The sequence below is a fragment of the Coloeus monedula genome (assembly GCF_965178545.1).
Source record: "Coloeus monedula genome assembly, chromosome: 1".
Lineage (NCBI taxonomy): Eukaryota > Metazoa > Chordata > Aves > Passeriformes > Corvidae > Coloeus > Coloeus monedula.
Window position 1 is genome coordinate 88,227,170 of NC_138781.1, and position 8,076 is coordinate 88,235,245.

An 8,076-nucleotide genomic window follows, 5' to 3' on the forward strand; every position below is an offset into this window, starting at 1 on the left:
GCTAATTCAACATAAACCAAGAGTATTTCAGAAACCTGGGTTAATACTGTTAACTGAGATCAGGATTTCTTCCACAGGTAGAAGTAATTAAGTCTTTGTACTTGACTACGGTCAGTGAATGAGAGGGAACATTCACAAATCCTGGTGTAAAGTGCCTTTGTTCATAGTAGGCAGTATTAAAGACAAACCTTTACAATCATTTACTTTACTTTTTCCAGTAAGTTCTGAAAGGTGTGCAGACTTTGTGAAACAAAGTGAACTTCACCTATCAGGAGGACCAAATCCCACTGTTTCTATACTCTTCTAAAATCTGTAAATGCGTGCATGGAGAAAAATGCAACATTCTGGTGTGTATAATACCCCAGGGAAAAATATATTAGCTTTGTTATTGTCCCTCAAAGTATAGATGCAAATCTATAAATGCCTTTAACGGATGAAATCGTCTGACAACCAGAGCTTTCCATTTCTGATGTAAAGGAAGGCAAATTATAAAAATGTCCAAATGTTGCTTAACCTGGGTGGGTATTTCCTTAAAAAGCTACATCCCTTTTAGAGGGTAATTCTCAAAGTAGTTTGCTATCCCTGCCACAGTAAGGTCCGTGTACTGTATTGGTACAGGTTTTAACAAAATCAAAGTCTGTATTTTCACAAAAGCAGTACTGCATATTGTGCTGTTGCGTTAGCCACTGCTAATTGAAATGAATGCTAGCTAATTTAATGCTGTCGTGAGTGGGAAGTCGTGGAGATAACGTAGGCATGCAGTGCTTCAACCTAACCTAACAACCCAGTGGGCTCTTTAATGCTGGTTACCACAAGAGAATTAGGAATAGGTGGCCTTTAGTCATTCTAAGGGTTGCAGTAAAAAAGAGTTCAATTTCTTAACTGCCAAACATTTTGTAAGCTTCTTTCCCAGCTCTTTATTTTCAAATGGCATTTCATAGAAAGAGCTATTTTATATATTCTGCTAGTTATGCCATTTGTACTGATGTTTGAGCAGTTAACAGTGTAACTCTGTAGAATGCTAATGATGCCTGCTTTCCATTTTCTTCCAAGTGCCTTAGTTGCATATGTGTTATACACAAAGCTTCATATATACTTAATTCAAACTGGAAAGGCAAATAATACAGTCTAGGTAGTTACTTTCAAATGCACTGTTTTCAGTTTGGTATCCTTCAAATCGAGATATCTTTGGAGCTTGACAGGCTGTGTCATGTTAACAAGATATTAGTGGGAATCTTACTGTGTAGTATCCTAAGATAATGCATCATATTGAGAAATTATTTCTTAGATGTAGGACAGTATTTCTTTTTAGTCCTTTTGTCAGAGTAGAGTTTCTGAAGACACATATTTACATCTGTGGTCCATATTTGTGCTTGAAAAAACAAATACCTGAAAACCTCGTTTTCCAGATTGGACAAAGAGGTGAAAATGGTGTCATGGTTTCACCCCAGCCAGCAACCAAGGCCTGTGCAGCCATGTGCTCACTGCCCCACCAGCAGGATCAGGAAGAGAATCAGAAGAGTAAAAGCTAGGAAACATGTGGGTTGAGATAAAGACAATTTAATAGGGAAAGCAAAAAACCACACGCACAGGCAAAGCAAAACAAGGAATTAATTCACTCCTTCCCATGGTCGGGCAGTTGTTCAGCCATCTCCAGGAGAGCTGGGCCCCATCACACATAATGGTGACTTGGGAACACAAACACCATTCTCTCCAAATGTCCCCCCCCACTTCTTCCCCCACTTTATATCTGAGCATGATGTCACATGGTCTGGAACATCCCTTTGGTCAGTTGAGGTCAGCTGTCCTGGCTGTGTCTCCTCCCATCCTCTCAAGCACTCCCAGTCTCCTCCCCAGCATGGCAGTACAAAAAGCAGAGAAGATCTTGGCTCTGTGTAAACCGTGCTCAGCAGCAACAAAAACATCTCTATCTTGTCAACCCTTCAGCACAAATCTACAACATAGGCCCATAACTGCCACTGTGAAGAAAATTAATTCTACCCCAGCCAAAACCAGCACAAATGACTTTCACATCTAGCTCATTGTTACATATGAACTCAATGGAAAAAAAGAAAAGAGTTAGGTGGAAAAAGATTACAAACTCTGTAATATTTATTAAAAACTAAGCAATTTGTGAATACTAAACAAATAGCATTTTTAAACATGAGGCCACTAGTGAATACCAACTTAAATAAGGCCCTTGGTGAATGATGATGACAAGGAATGCATTGAGTCAACCGCTTAGTAATTCTGAGCAGTCTTACAAAAGTAAAGATGAGTGTCAAGAAAAGTGTCGTGGTGCATGACTGTTTTCTTCAGGTAAGACCAAAAGTCTTGTGCTCAACATGGTCTCTTAAAGATGGACAGATGACTGACCCAAGTGGAATGTTACATTCTTTGGGAAGAAGTTAACAGTTGGTCAGTAGTGATACTGAAATTAACCTTGAAAGAAAGTCTTAAGGATGTTTTTGCGTCGGAGGCTACATGGCATCATTTGTGACCTTTCAGGTACACTGTGAGCTGCTCACTCTAATCCTCTTAACCAAGGACTGAATGGGCAGGTGGATGAAAACTACAGTACAGGCTCCTTACATCAGCCCTTGTGGAGAGAACTGAGCTCTGTCAGCAAAGGACTAAGTATGCAAAATACCTCTACTTTTGTATTCAAATAGCTTTGTGATTCAAATACTTGTATAATAATATTAGCCTTGCAGGTATTCTAAAGACCTTAAAAATCAAGTAGTCCTAAGTGATATGACCTAAAATATTTTACCAATATGATGATAAATCACTATTTCTTAAAAACATACGTGTTCTATTTATGTAAACAAAACAAACTGTACGCATTTTAAAAATATTAATATTACTACGTTAACTTACATAAGACCTATTGCAAGAGTGAAAATCCCTCAGTTGTTAGCACGTTCTTACTACATATGTCAAACCACTGTTGCACCAAAGACAGTGAATTCCATTACTGCATACAACTATGGCCAAAAAAAAAAAAAAAGGAAAAAATGTGGAATTTAAGTGGCATTAATAAATAATATTTACATTCAAAATGTTTAGAATGCTTCTTTATTTGAAAAAGGAAATTTCTTCAGCATTCGATGTTGAAGATGAAAAAATTGTATATATTTTATACATCATCCATTTCTTACACCATACTTTCCATCACTTTTTACTGCATTTGCATATAGGGGATATGTCCATCAATTACAATATAACATGTCCTATATGCAGTAATATTTTAAATATTCTTCTATATCTACTTCTATATTTCTATACTTCTATACTTCTATAGCTCCTTGTGTAAGTATTACAAGACAAAGCTGGAATTTAAGCTCCCGTCATTATTAAGAAGTAGTGCAAAACTAATACATCAAACCAGAAATCCATGTATGATGCAGAACAAGTGTTCTGAATGAAATCATCTTCTCCTGTTGGCTCACGTTACGCCATTTGACAAAGTCTGCACAGACTGCAGAATGACTTCATTCCAAAAGACAGACTCAGCATTATGCTCTTGGCAGAAGAAAGCAGGATTTGAGCTACTTGGTTATGACTATCCTGAATCATACTTTGAGCTGCCTTTCTTTGGGATAGACCTTTAAGTCACAGCATTGGCATGCAGTATGCAAAGGTGTTTAAGGCTTTCTTCCCTTTTGTAGAGTTGGCATTTCCCTTGTTGGTGTGTTCTGCCTGTCTCAATGTTGACATCACAGCCACTGCTGCACAAACTTCCAGCAGGATTTTCAGTACTCGGTTTGGGTTATCTTTGTTTGTTGAGGCTGGCAGGATTCCCTGGATCCCCAGTGGCTGTTAGCAGCTCATCGAGCATTTTTTGCCACTGATATTGATGGAAGGGGTTTCAGAGGTTATGAAATGTAAGAGAGAAGGAGTCCTCTGCAGGTGATGTAGCCTTTCCTTTTACTGTACAGTAGTACAGGCAGACCAAGATGGCTTCATTGGAAAGAGAAAGCTTTACCAGTAACTAAAAGCATTTTCCAAACTTTGTCTGGAAAATCCATCATCTTGTGCACCAAAGGAATAATTCTTCTCTTTTTATTGAAGATTATAGGCATATTTCTAGTCAATTCTTCAGAACTTTCAATTTATTTAATTGTAGGAAGGTAGAGTTTTCTTACAATGGGATAAAAACTCTCGCAGAAGTGTCATCTGCTTGCTGTCTAGCAGAAAGCATGAAAAACTGAAGGGAATCTGAAGTAAGGACCAGTACCATATTTAGCCAGCTACTGGAAAGTTTCTCTAACTGTTAAATTGTTTCAGTCTTTTCACTAATGGAAAACTCCTATTTCTCTATATTCACATTGAAAGTATAAAGATCTTAGCAAAATACTCTTTACAGCGTATTTTACACACTTGCCACATCACACTTCACAAACCAAAATGGAGACATCCTAATTTGTTCTTGTACAAACTAAATAGTATTTTGCACTTTCTTTTGATTTTTAGGACTATTTCAATATTCTTTGGATAATGCTTTTCCTTTTGAACTTTCAAGTTACTATGTTTCTGTAATATAAATAACCACTATAGTGTAAGAAAGAGGTGAAGAAAACCAAATTAGAACTGACTATTCAGTATCTAGCCTACTAAAAATACCACAGAAATCAAGCTCTGCAGAATAAAAATATTTCATTAAGTTACTACAGCATCTCATATCAAATTGTCTCTCCAGAGAAGGCCTAAGAAACATGACATTTTGTACTGTATTAATCTCACAGCTGCATATGATTAATATATATATAAAGCATACAAATTATATTTAAAAGTTTTGGTGACATGAAAGTGACTCCATTGCTTATGTTAAGTAAAATTTAATGGTGGATCAAACACATATTGCCAGAATATTTAATTAACTTGTTCTGGAATAACATGCTTTATTTAACATAAAACAGGATTTTAAAAGCCGAAAAGCATTAAAATTAATACAAAATTATATTAAATAAGTTCTGATATGTTTGCACTTATCAATTCTGTTCATCCAAGATTGCTTTAAAGAAATCAGAAGACTATATGGAATTACTAATCATCATTAACTCTGTGTCTTTAAGGCGTTGCCTCTACAAAATTGCTCAGTAAAGGATTGGCCTGAGGCTTATCTAGTACCTGATAAACAAAACTTTGATCTGTTTTACCACCTGTGTTTTCAGCCAAAAAGATTTCTCAGTAGATAGATACAGCACACAATGGCTAATCAGGATAACAAGTTTCACTGACTAACTCAGAAAGAGATTTAGACTAGAAAATGGGAGAAGTTGAGACAATAGCTCAATGTTTCCTGCCATTTTAATAGAAAAGCAGAGGTGGAAAAACAAATCAGGATAGTTTGATATTGAAGAGAATGAGACTGATGTGTGGAGGAGAAAATGAATGCAAGTTCAGATACAGAGATTCAGACTAGCAGATAATGCAATAAGTGAAAGGAGTTTATGCTTAGTGCACAGATTGTGTGATGGCAGTGAGAAATAAATGATGCATTGCACAACAGAGCCCTGCACAACAGTGTGCAGGAACAGAACTACTGGAACACCATGTGGAAAGAGATATTCTAAAAATAATAGAGGAAAGAACAGGTGTAACTGAACACCCAGCTATTTTGCTGTAATAAGAAGTAAAAATAGAGCAGGCTTGGTTATGAAACCTGCAGAGACTATGCAGAGGTTTTTTAATTTTTCCATGCCCTTGGGCCTACTCCATAACCTCTTTCATTCGGTCATATCCTTATCAAGACATGGAGACTAGAAACAGATGCACTATTCAAAGTTTAATGTTATTTTAAAAAATTTTAAAAGTCTGAGTGACATCTGTTCCAAAATAGAAGTGGCCCATGGATGATAATATGAGGTTTTCAACATGTCTGTGGTGATAACCTATGACGGGTAAGAAATGTACTATAAGATTTCAGAAAAGGGAAAAAATAATCCAAGAAATCACAGACCACCTGATCAAACGTATAATATGTAAAGATTTCATGAATACTGAAAACCATGCAGTTAAGTGTAAAGCAATACAATCTGATGTGTTTTTTGAATTAAGTTAAACATGTAATTAATTTGAAAGCACCTGATATGGCAGCACATACAAATGTAATTAACTACAAAAGACAATGTTTAGAATGGAATTTTAAAAAGAGTACTGAATGATCCTTAAAGGGAAATGAGAGTTGGAAAGAAATTGCTAAAGGGGTTACTCAGGAGCATGCATTTAGACAGACTTTACTATTTCCATTAACAAGATTATCAGAAAAAGTCCCGATGGACAATGCTGACAATAAAATGTGAGAAGCTGTGAATAAAGGCAATGTGGAAATAGGCAAGAAGAAACAGAAGAATGAGAGTGGCCTGTACATTTGCTTGGTTAAAGAGGACTGTGAGCACAAACAGTAACAATGGAAAGGGGAGGCATGTGCTGTTACATGATTTGAGAAAGAGGTTCTTTGGAGCAAAAGAAAAGAACTAATGATGTAAAAGGCACTGGTGAAAGCTCATCTGAAATACCATGTTGTAATCTAGTGACCCCTTTGTAAGGATATTAAAATCAAACACAACACGTAGGATACAGGTTTGCTTTTCAGTGGTGAGGATGTGCAGTATAGAGTTTTATTTCCTTGGGAGTCTGTGTAGCCACCTGGGATTTTTAAAGATTATAGGGGATACATCTCTCCGGTATAACTGAAACTCATATCTTGCCTTGAGGTAGAATGATAAGCAGAGGATGATAAGCAATGTGATTTGGATTCTGGGAAAGGAAATTCATGATTTTACCAACAGGTAAACCAGGGAAAAGAGAGTATTTTTGAGCATGCTGGCACTCAAACTGTGGGACATCCTCAGCTATGGGAAGTAGGAGTCAGTCAAGTTTCAGGACGGGCAGTTTCAGCTTCTTGGATCCTTCACATGTGGAAGCTTGCCAAAGCCTCTGCCAGAGAGGTGTCTGCTGCAGTCCCTGCTGAGCAGGGATCAGCTCCTTGGGTTGACACTGACGTAAGGCTATGTAATATTTCTGTCTAGTGCAGGAGGTAATGGAGCATGGAAGCTAAGAAGAGAGTATTAGTTTTTACTACTGACATTAAAAGGCCACCAGAGCTAATATGAAAGTTACGTTTTGAAGAAAAAAAGAAATACAAATTAGTTTAGTATCAAGTAAAATATTCTGAGGGAAAGGCCAAAACAAAACTGCAGTCCATGCAAAGCGAGTGATCCTAAAAAAACCCTGCTTTTCTAAACTTGATTTTCAAATTTAGATTTATTTTGCAAATTTATACAGAGAAATTATTTTACCTATTATTCTTATTATATTTAGACTTGGAATTGAGCATTTGAGTTTGTAATTAGATGAAAGCATTGCATTATGATGATCCCCATTATCAATTTAAGGACAAAAATATTGTCTTATTTGTCTCACTGTAAAAGGGCCCTTGAAACCTACCTTGTCAGATTACAGATTTTATATCCTAATTACAAAAACACCATCATTGCTACTTAGAGGTCTGAACTCAATCTGATTGGTTTTAATTTGAATCAGGCCTAAATAGAAATTTAGGGTCTAGCTTAAAATCTAAATCAACAAGGCCTTATGAAAGTTCTAGCTAAGTACTAACCTGATCTAGTCCTTGTTACCTTGACAGACTTGTTCCAAAATGGTCTGGCATAATAATCTTATAAGGTGAAATATGAAAATACTGAGTTCAATCAGAGCAAAAAGCATTGTAACAGTATTCAATTCTTCATATGATAAATGAATTTGCCTCTTAAGGCAAGAGTATGGATGTATTAGAGCATTCATTCCATGGATATTGCCTGGATGCGCCTGGGACAGAAGCAATGAACTCGTACCATTTGCAGAGTACCTTCAATGTGGTGTATTGCAGGGAATAAATCAGGGCTTTCCCTTCTGACTTCAAGTAGTTCCACAAAGAAAACACCTCCATACAGTGTTTTGCCTAAATCGAAGCAAACAATGTTTTTTTCAGAATCTTTGATTTAAAGAGGTCAGAATACAAGAAAAGACAAAAACATCTGAGTTAGGATTAAGATAAAGGATGTACCA